The sequence below is a fragment of the Ipomoea nil genome, unplaced genomic scaffold (genome assembly GCF_001879475.1).
Source record: "Ipomoea nil cultivar Tokyo-kokei standard unplaced genomic scaffold, Asagao_1.1 scaffold2653, whole genome shotgun sequence".
Lineage (NCBI taxonomy): Eukaryota > Viridiplantae > Streptophyta > Magnoliopsida > Solanales > Convolvulaceae > Ipomoea > Ipomoea nil.
Genome location: NW_017619081.1, coordinates 266,371 through 277,609, shown reverse-complemented (window position 1 = coordinate 277,609; position 11,239 = coordinate 266,371). Strand labels below are relative to the sequence as shown.

General features: G+C 35.5%; 1 long non-coding RNA gene across 1 annotated transcript; it reads left to right on the top strand.

The window, feature by feature from the left end:
* Window positions 1–5,181: 5,181 nt before the first annotated feature.
* On the top strand, window positions 5,182–6,944 carry LOC109154778. Its single transcript, XR_002049783.1, has 2 exons — window positions 5,182–5,315; window positions 6,572–6,944. It is a non-coding gene; the product is annotated as an uncharacterized LOC109154778 (long non-coding RNA).
* Window positions 6,945–11,239: the final 4,295 nt, after the last annotated feature.

Sequence of the window (11,239 nt, the reverse complement as noted above, 5' to 3'; positions counted from 1 at the left end):
TATATATATATATATATATATATATATATATATATATATATATATATATATATATATATATATATATATATATATATATATATATATATATATATATATATATATATATATATATAATTAGGTTCTGGTGCGGGCGGCAGTCCCAGGTGCGGTTGTGCGGAGAGAGGAGAACCATTAATTTTGTTTAAATCAACGTTCAGGATTATCAAAATAAAATTAAAAATAAAAAAACAAAAAAAATATGGTGGCAATTTGGTAATTTTTGCAACTAGGTCAAATTTAAGGTGGGTGAGTTGTGTGCTTAATGTGCGTGAGTTTTGTACTTAAGGTGCGTGAGTTTTGTTAAAGTGCGTGTGTTTTGTTATTAATGTGAGAAGTTGTTGAAACTTAAGGTGCGTGAGTTTTGAGCTTAAGGTGTATGAGTACAGTATTGTGCTTAAGGTGTTTCATGTTTCTTCTTCGCGCACTATTCTCTGTGACTCACAGGTAGTTCAGACCCTCAATAAGAAAAAAAAAAAACTTTTGAACTAAGAGGTGGTTCAAACCCTCAAGAAGAACAAAACTTTTGAACTGAGGGGTGATTCAGACCCTCAAGAATAAAACTTTTGAACAAAACTTAATTGTGTCATCTTCCAGATGTTTGCCTATACAACGGAAAACTGTATTTGTGTGTTTAGTTCTTTTTCCAGAAAATGAGTATGAAAGTGGTAAGAATTGTATACTTCATCATTTTAATTATTTGATATTTTTAATAAAATCCTTTTGTGAATAGCACTCATTAAGCTTTGTGGACAATTATATATATATATATATATATATATATATATATATATATATATATATATATATATAGATTAACAATCATATAGGAACTCATCTTTAGGTAGGAACCTAGGAACTAATCTTAGCCTTTTATCTTCATTAATCAATGGTCCATATTTTTAATTGTTTTAATATGGTATTTTACGTAAGTGGGATTTTATTAAAAGTAATTAGGGGTAGTTTAGGTTTTTCAACAGTAGTGCGGGTGGTGTGTCGCATCTCCTCTTAATTCATACAGAAGGTTCGAATTCAGGATTCCTTCACTTTCTCCGACTGTCGCACGCCATATTCCGGTGACATCTCTCCTTTTTCGCTGCGTCTGTTCTCAGGTAGATGGCTGGCGTTGATAGTAGGAATCCCAAGCATTACCGTCCGGCGGCGAGGACATCCGTTCGAGGTCGGTTTTAATTTTTATTTGATTTTCTTCTGTGTGATTTGTCGATGTTTTTTTTTTCTTTTTGTTCTGATTTGGTTTTTGTCGATTCTGGGGTGCGGGGGTGGGTGTGTAGTTGTGTAGGGTTTGGTGTTCTGATCGTCGACACTGCTATGGCGTTCATTAGGTTTAGGGTTTAGGATCCTTTATTGAACGGTGCATTATTGTTTTATATGTTTATTGTTTATTTCTTGAAGGATGGAAGAAATTTTTCACCACAGTGTATACCCTGACACAGCATGAGCCTGATTCAATGCTTGCTGCGATGTATAGTGGTATCTACTTGCTAGAACTTGGAAGAAGGTTCATATATTTAGTCATTAATTACTTGAGAACATTGATATATAAAAGCCAATGTACACGATTTGGCACACACAGGATAACAAATGTGCACACACTAGATCTCACAGCATCCTGGTTTGCGTGTTTTCCTACTGAGCAGTATTGTTGCACATTATGGCACACACCGTTCTGCCTATGTGCACACGCAGCTGTTTTCTAACTTTTCACCAAACGTTTATTTCCCTAATGTTTAATTGTGTTGTTTTTGGCATTTCCTAATGTTTTCTATCGTTTTACCCCCTTTGCCATAAATATTTCTTATATGTATTCCTTGATGATGTGGTTGATGAACGGTGTGGGGCGGTCGTACGAAAGCTTATTCCTAGAACGATGCAGATGCGTTGGTGTGATGCACATAATAAGGTGGATTGTGGCGTATTTGCGATGCGGCACATGGAGACCTTCTTGGGGCAATAAGTTAATCATTGAGATTGTGGTTTGCAGAAGGGTGATACTATGGGGTCTTGATTTGTTGCGGATGACTTATATGTGTCAGATTTTGACCGTTGAGTTTAACATACACCATTCCAAGAACATCTGTAGCATAGTTGAATACCATGACGCGGATTAACAACGCTAGCTACATGTGCTCATTTCAACTAGTTGATTAGTGTTGTTGTTAAGTTCATCTACGTATTTTTATGTTTTCCTGTGTTATGATGATTGAGATTTAATCCAAGGGAACTTTATGTTCTATCTAGTATTTCTATTTTGAAAACACACAGTGTAATCAAGACATACTAAGTGTACTGATTATGGCACACATGATGTAACCCACGTGCATACTAATTGTGCACAGTATGGCACACACAGTGTAACCCAAGTGCACATCATTGTATATCAGATCATCCTGGTTTTTGAGTTTTCTTTATGTTAGTATCACTACACATTTTCGAACATACAATCTAACCCTGGTGCACATCTACTTGAGTTTCGTCTTCTCAGCCACACACTCATTATTGACGCTATGGCACATACAATTTTACACAAGTGCACACCGCTGTGTATAACCTCATTATGGTTTCCGTGGGTTCAAACTATTAGCATTTTTAGAACGCCATGGCACACACAGACCAACCTAAGTGAACCCACGTGCACACTAATTTCTTTTTACGCCTTGTCGGGCACAAACTAATCCTGCACGTTATGTCATATGTGTTTTCGTCCACCAACTAATTGTGCACAATATGGCACACACGGTGTAATCCGATGGCACATCTTTGTATGACACATCAACCTGGTTTCTGGGATTTCATTATGTTGGTGTCTCTACACAATTTGGCACACACAGTTTACCCCAGGTGCACACTCATTATGTAGGTTATGGCGCAGACAATTTACGCAGGTGCACACAGACATGTATATCATCGTTCTGGTTTCCGTGGATTCAAACTATTAGAATTTTTGCACGACATGGCACACACGGAGCAGCCTAAGTGTACACATGTTCATTGATACACTAATTGTGCACATTATGGCACACATGGTGTAACTCACGTGCACACCAACTTATACAACGTCTTATAGTTCACAAAAAAAAAAAAAAAAAAATCTGCAAAGTATGGCACACACGGTGTAACCCAAGTGCACACAATGGTACAACACATGATCCTAGTTTCTAGTTTCTAGTTTCTGAGATTACATTTTGTTAGTATCACTTAACTGTATGGCACAGTTAATTTTTCCTATGTGCACGCACTCAGGAGTTTTATATTATGTGTGGCACATACCTCTTACCAAATGTGCACACAGTGCGACCAAATACCCGTGGGTTTCATTCAATTAGTAGTATTGCACATAATGGCACTCACAATTCAGCACATGTGCAGAAAATGTCGGTTACACTATCTGTGCCATACTTTGCAGAATTAGTGTGTGTTAGGCAAGACGGTAAAAATTTTTGTGTTCACATGAGTTGTATTATGTGTGCCATACAGTGCAAAAATACTGAACCATTGAATTCACGGAAACTAGATTAATGTTATAGACAATGTCATGCACTTATGCTAAATTGTGTGCGTGCCATGTCGATTGCCCAGTTTGCAAATTTGACGGAATCATAGCATGGTGATTGCTAAATGTTCAAACAACCATTGTTCAACTTTCCCTACCAATCTAGAGTAGCCACACAATACAATGGCACTTTTCATTCATTTGTTGGATTACACAGAGGAGTATGAATGGCACAACTCAATTTAATCTCACACACTAGTACGCACAGGTTTTTTGGAATAAATATTTATGTTTCCTTCATTGTCGCCCCTAGCCATCCTTGAGCAGTGGTATTCGCTGATCTGTGGTAGCCGTCTCTCTCTCCGAAATTTGACCTTTGGTGATCGTTCGAAGGTGCTGCGGTCGCACAATGCAAATTCACCAATCAACAGGACTCCTCCCTTATTTTGTCATCCTAAAATCTTGAAAAGAATCTAAATATAATATTTGATTTTAATTGGTAGGTGGACATAATTACACTAATGTCCTTTCTAATTAATTATGGTAAATATGCTCTTTAAGATGCCTAATTATCTTGACCATTGATTAAGAGATTCTGAATGAATTGGATTAGTTCTTATGTTCCTATCTAACAAAGGGTTCTTACTTGAAGCCTCCCCTATATATATATGTATGTATGTATGTATGTATGTATGTATGTATGTATGTATGTATACATACATATATGTATGTATGTATGTATGTATGTATGTATACATACATACATATATACATACATACATACATACATACATATATATATATATATATATATATATATATATATATATATATATATATATATATATATATATATATATATATATATATATATATATATATATATATATACACTACAAAAAAACGCGAAAATAATGACGGATCTAGCGACGGACATATTTCGTTGCTAATTTGTCGACGGAATAGCGACAACTTAGTGACGGATTAGCGACGGATTTGTGATGGATATTGCGGCGGAATATTTTTGTCGTTAAATACGTAGCTAATTTTAGCAGTAAATTTTCGCGCAAAAATTAGAGACGAATTTTTTGCGGGTTGATTTCAGAATTTTAATTGCTACAGAATAGCGATGGATATATTAATTCGTCGCTACATTTTCAAGAACGACTTTTTTGTGATTATATATTAGCGACGGATTTGAGGATCCGTTGCTAGATAGCGACGGATTAGAATCCGTCGCTATATTAATAATACGTTTTTTTTCTAACACTGTAGCGACGGTTCTTAATTCCGTCGCTAGATGTATAAATTAGATTTTTAAAATTTTAGCGACGGATTCTCAAATCTGTCGCTAAACTAACATAGCGGGTTTTTAAAAAAAATTCTAGCGACGGATTTGAGCATCCGTCCAAAAATTTAAAGTGAGATCACGGACGGAATTTTTTTTTGTTAACATTAGCGATGGATTCAAAATCCGTCGCTATCTAGCGACTATATAATGACAAATGTAATTATCGGTCGCTAGATAAATGTGTCGAAACAAATTAAAGTTGCTACCTAACCCTAACTCATATATCATTCCTCCACCTCTCCCCTAAGTATCTTAGTACACCATTCCTCCGTCTCTCCCCTAAGTCCCTGACGCCACCGCCACTATTTCCCTCTGACCACCGACCGCCAATCGCCAACCGCCAACGTCACTTCCTGCTTCGCCGACCGCCGACCGTCGCTTCTCCTACCGCCTATTCCGTTGCTCTATTCTCTGGTATGTATTCTCTCTACTCCGTCGACCGTGTCTTAATCTCGCACATCATCCCGTGTCTTTAATCTCGCACATATAGAAATCAGTGGGTTAGTTGGGTGTCTATGAGATGTCTTATGCTCCGTAGTGAGAAAGGAAAATTATAGAGTGTAAAAAATACTTAAATTGATTACTATATGTGTGATGTCTTGTGCTCATTCCATAATATTGGGTATTTGATTGACAGGAAATGAATGTTGTGAAAGGTTGGCTTATTTCTATCTCTCAGTTTTGAGAATGAGGTTAACTGAATTGATTATTTTTTTTTTTTTTTGAAAATAACTAAATTGATTATTTAAATTGTTTGTAGCTCATGTACTCCTGTTTTATGTTTTTGAACAAGTACATGAGTGATTTTGTTTTCTGGGCTCTCTATTACGTTTATACTTTTCTTACATTCCATGATCTCAGTCCAAGATATCAAAGGATAGTTGTCATCCATGTGCCATGTGTCTTAGTTATAGTCGAATTTCTCTCTTTGGCCTTTTTTTGCTACCTTCAGATGAGATAGTAGAAGATTATCTCAGAAAAAATAAACTTTTTCATTGAATTAGAAACCTAATAATGCAGAAAAAGTATTATTGTTGAGATTTTTATTGCTTTTTGTTATGTTTTGTCCATTGCTTTTGTAGAGGGGAGGGGGGGGGGGGGGGGGGGGGTGTTTCGGTTCGCTTGAGTTCTGAAATGTGGCTATCAGTGTTCAACATATCACGATACCTTGACTACTGTAGGTAAATTTGTATTGGTTTCAGATCTGTGCAACTATATTTTACATAAACATTTGAGAAACAATCCTGTTAGTGCTCATATACTGGAGCCATGGCTCACATTTCTATGTGCCCCCCTCCAAAAAAAAAAAAAAAAAGAGAGAAAATCTCATTAGGGACATCAATAAAATTACCTCACCTCATTATCCATTCATTGACATAGGGCTAATGTAGCAACAAGAGCCACATGGCTCTAAGTATAATTCACTCATTCATGTTGGGTCTTGTTTTTAGTCTTGAATTATGTTTTAGGGTAAGAATGAATATTAGACTATTATGATATGCTGTAACATTAAATGCATCAATATAGAGAATGAAATTTAAATATCAATAAAAAGAGTAAAGAAATATGATGGAGATCTAAAATTTTAATGAATCTGAATGGGATTCTATTTTATTACTTTTTCTTTGAAGTCTGTATTGATGCTAATGATTTGCGAAATTTTGAAACAGGTTAGTCACTACCCAACAGTTATTGCATGTCATTGTGAAGGTAGAGGTTGGAAATTCTGGGGTGATAGTAACCTTAAATCCAAAATTTTCAGTGGAGCTCTAACTTTTTCAAGGTAGAATTTGATGATGGGGAGATATTTCAGTGGAGCAAGGTATACTGGGGACATGGTCTGCAGTGTAGCTCATTCCTTTATTTCTTAATGCCAATTGGCTTTCTTTATTTCATATGATTAAATGAGTTTTGGTGTTGTCCTCAGGTCACAATTAGTATATATAACATTATCCTTAGGAGATGATTAGATTATATTTGATACTGTTTTTAACGATGTAACATTATACAGTGTTATACTTTTATTATTGTTATTGAGTTTGAATGTTTTAATATAAAATATTTTACAATTATATTATTGAAGTACTATGTTTAATGTAGGTATGTAATATTAATTAGCGAATAATTTTTTTAAAAATTTTTAAAATTTAATGATCGATAAATATTGTAGTAAATTCGTAGCTAAGTACCTAATAATAATAATAATAATAATAATAATAATAATAATAATAATAATAATAATAATAATAATAATAATAATAATAATAATAATAATAAATGGCAACGAAATAATGACGGAAAAATTCGTTGCTAAATTTATACACGAATATTTTCGTCACTAAAATGTAGCTAAATGGCATTCGATACAAATAATAGAAACAAATTAGCGACGGTATTTTCTATCGCTACATGTAGCGATTGACGATGGAGACGGTAATTTCTGACGTTATATTTAGCGATGGAATAATCCGTCGCTATTTTCTTGCAAATTTTGTCATCAGATCGTCGTGGTAGGAATTTAGCAACCGATTTTTTGTTGGCTTAGCGACGGAATTTCCATCGCTAGATTTAACGACAGAATATTCCGTCATTATTCCCTTGCAAATTTCGTCATCAAATCGTCGTTAGGAAAAAAAGAGTGACGGATTATATTTATACACAGTATACGTTATATATATACAATATACACAGTATATATAGTGTATCTATATCACACATACACAAACTTTACACTATACATACCAAGCATGAGGATTGGAAAATGACTTCCCCAAAATAAAGGGGAAGTCATTTTCCCCCAAAACATACTTATTTTCCATTGACTACAACAACATTTTTCGTTGACCTCATTTTCCTCCTTCTTGCCAAACACTGAAAAGCCAGAAAACATTTTGCAGAAGTCATTTTCCGGGTTTCCCAACGCACCCTTAATGTGCGCTATTTTAACACTTAAAGTGCGTTGTTATAACACTTAAGGTGCATTGTTCTAATACTTAAGGTGTGTTTCTATCATTTAGGGGATGTTTGGTTCATGGAAAATGTTTTCCTTTGGAAAACATTTTCCTTAAAGTGAAGGAAAATGTTGTTTTCTAGTGTTTGGTTCATGGAATTCATTTTCCATTGGAAAATGAATTCCTCAAATTTGAGGAAAACAAAATCCTTGTTGGACCAAGGATTTTGTTTTCCATGGAAGATGGGAAGAAAAAGTGAATAGATTGCCTATTTTACCCTTGCTTTCTTTTTTAATTATATTACTTTTATTAATTTGTAGGGGCATATAGGTCTTTATACTCATTATTCCATACTTTAGCTCCTTTCTTCCATACACGTGTTTTTTTATAATTACTTTTCACTGATTTGAGCCGTTGATTTAGATTTTAATGTTTAAGGTGCGTTAACCGCACGAGAAGCTTTTAGAGCACCTGAACCCTTCCATATATATATATATATATATATATATATATATATATATATATATATATATATATATATAGGGATTCACTCAGGTGCAAATAAGTGCCGAGGAAGGAAATGCGAACGAATCAGCGCGTGACACGTGTCCAGATCTAATAACTTAAAAAAAAACGCGGTGATACTTTCGTAAATAATTGAACATCGAAGTGCAAGTAAAATCTCTTATAAGTGCACCTATTTTCACCTATAAGTGCATGTAATTTTGCCTTGTTAGCATTCACTTTCCGCAACCATTCATGCACCTGGGTGTGCTTATAACTATATGTGCAACTATTTATAACTATGGGTGCAACTACTTATAACTATATGTGCACCTACTTTCACCTATAAGTGCATGTAATTTTGTCTTGTTAACATTCATTGATCTGAGTTCAGCGGGTAGTAATACTCCTGAAAACCACTCGCAAACATTCATACACCTAGATGCAACTACTTATACCTATGTGTGCAACTACTTAGAACTATAGGTGCAACTACTTAGAACTATAAGTGCAACTACTTAGAACTATAAGTGCAACTAAGTATACTAAGTATTGATGCTCAGCGTAAATTTTTACTTGCACCTATAATACATTTTACATGCACTTGTAATACATTTTACTTGCACTTCGATGTTCAATTATTTACGAAAATGCCACCGCGTTTTTTTAAAAAATCAGTGTTTCTCATCCATTAGATCTGGACACGTGGACGAACAGAATCCATTTCTATTTCGCGCCTGGGCGAGCCGTTCGCACCCGAGTGCAACTCTATATATATATATATATATATATATATATATATATATATATATATATATATATATATATATATATATATATATATATATATTTTTTTTTTTTTAGTTCCTGTGAGGTCAGGTCTTCCCGTGCGGTCAGTGCGGCATACACCATTAAGTATGCATAAATACACCATACAGTGTTCAAAAATACACCAGAATAAAATGCCAAAAAATACACCACACAAAAAAAAATACACCACACATAATGGTGTATTTACGAACACTGTGTGGTGTAATTCTGCATACGTAATGGTGTATGCCGCACTGACCGTACAGGAAGACTTGGCCTCACAGGAACCTGACCATGTATATATATATATATATATATATATATATATATATATATATATATATATATATATATATACACACACACACACACATATATATCCCTTTATAAATTATATCTAATTAAAAAATAATGTGTACACCTAAATAAAGAAATAATTATATTAATATTTTACCCTATTCAAGTAAATATCATATCGAATTTCACTGTTATAAAAATAATGAAAAAAAAAAAACTTGGGAAATTTGAATATTTCAAGGGTTTGAATTATTTTTATTAATTGTTATCGTTAAAGGAAAGCTAAAAGTTTTGAGGTGGACAAATAAATTTTTAAACTATTTTTCAACAAAAATCATTTACTTGTTTGGTTATTATTATACTATAATTTTCTTGGATGCTATTGACTCTGTTACAATGTACGAGACTCGAATCTACAATCTCTAACATAAGGTAGCAATTTGGTATCATTGGACCACAAGGTCCTTACTTGTTTTGTTATTTTTAAGTACACAGGAACCAACCTTCCTGTGTGAACATGCAAACTACTCAAAGAATGCATTGCAATTACTACACGAATGCACTACAACACCTCCCAGGCATGCGTTGAGGACGCACAAATACATTTGACGAAGTTGGGAGTAGTTGCGATGCATTTGTATGGTAATTGTGGTGCGTGTGAGGGAATGAATCAAGTGTTTATTGATGTAAAATGACTAGCTATAAATAGTACACAAAGAGAGAGTAAGTAGCAGAAAGTTACAACCACTAGTCTAGTAAAGCTATTCTACAGGAGTGTAAAAAGAATAGAGATAGAATGTGTCAACCACCACTCATATCCTTAACATGCCCCCGCAAGAGTGACGATCCGTCGGAGACTCCAATCTTGGACCGAAAACGAAGGAAAAGATGACGTCCCAGAGGCTTGGTGAGGAGATCGGCTAACTGACCGGACGACGGAACATGCTGAACAACCAGCGCACCACTAGTAACTAGATCCAGCACAAAGAAGTAGTCTAAAGCCAAGTGTTTCATACGTGAGTGAAACACCGGGTTTTTACAGATGTAGGTGGCGCTGAGATTATCACCTAGTAGAACCGGGGGTTGTACAAGACTCAACCTGAGCTCCTGGAGCAAATTTTTAATCCAGAGGACCTCAGCAGCTGCATTCACCAAGGCCCAGTATTCAGTTTCTGTCGACGAACGAGAAACAGATTTCTGCCTAACATGCAAACATGATTAGGGTATAGTGGATCAACATATCCGGGCGGCTGCTCCATAAATACTTTCTCATGTAGTGTGCCATGCAGGAATGCGTTATTGATATCCAACTGGCGCAAAGTCCAGCGATTACTTAACGCAATGGTTAGGACCAATCGGATAGTGACCGGTTTCATAACTGGGCTATATGTTTCAAAGTAGTCCCGCCCAGCAGTCTGTAGGAACCCTTTAACCACAAGACGTTCCTTGTACCGATCAACGGAACCATCCGATTTACGCTTCACCCATTAAAACCATTTACAGCCAATTGGAACACAATCATCACGCGGGACAAGCGACCACGTATTGTTGCGGTGCAGAGCTTCGAACTCCTCGTCCATGGCTTTCCTCCACCTAGCGTCGCCGGACTACCCAGACGTCGAGGGAGTTTGCGGCGTCGGAAGTCCTGGCGAAATCGACGCAGCGGGTGGTGAGGAAGAAAATGACGATTCTGAGGTTGGTGACGCACCAGACGAGACCAGTGTCTTGAATAGAATTTGTGGCAAGGCAGGAGATTGAACCCCATCAGTCATATCT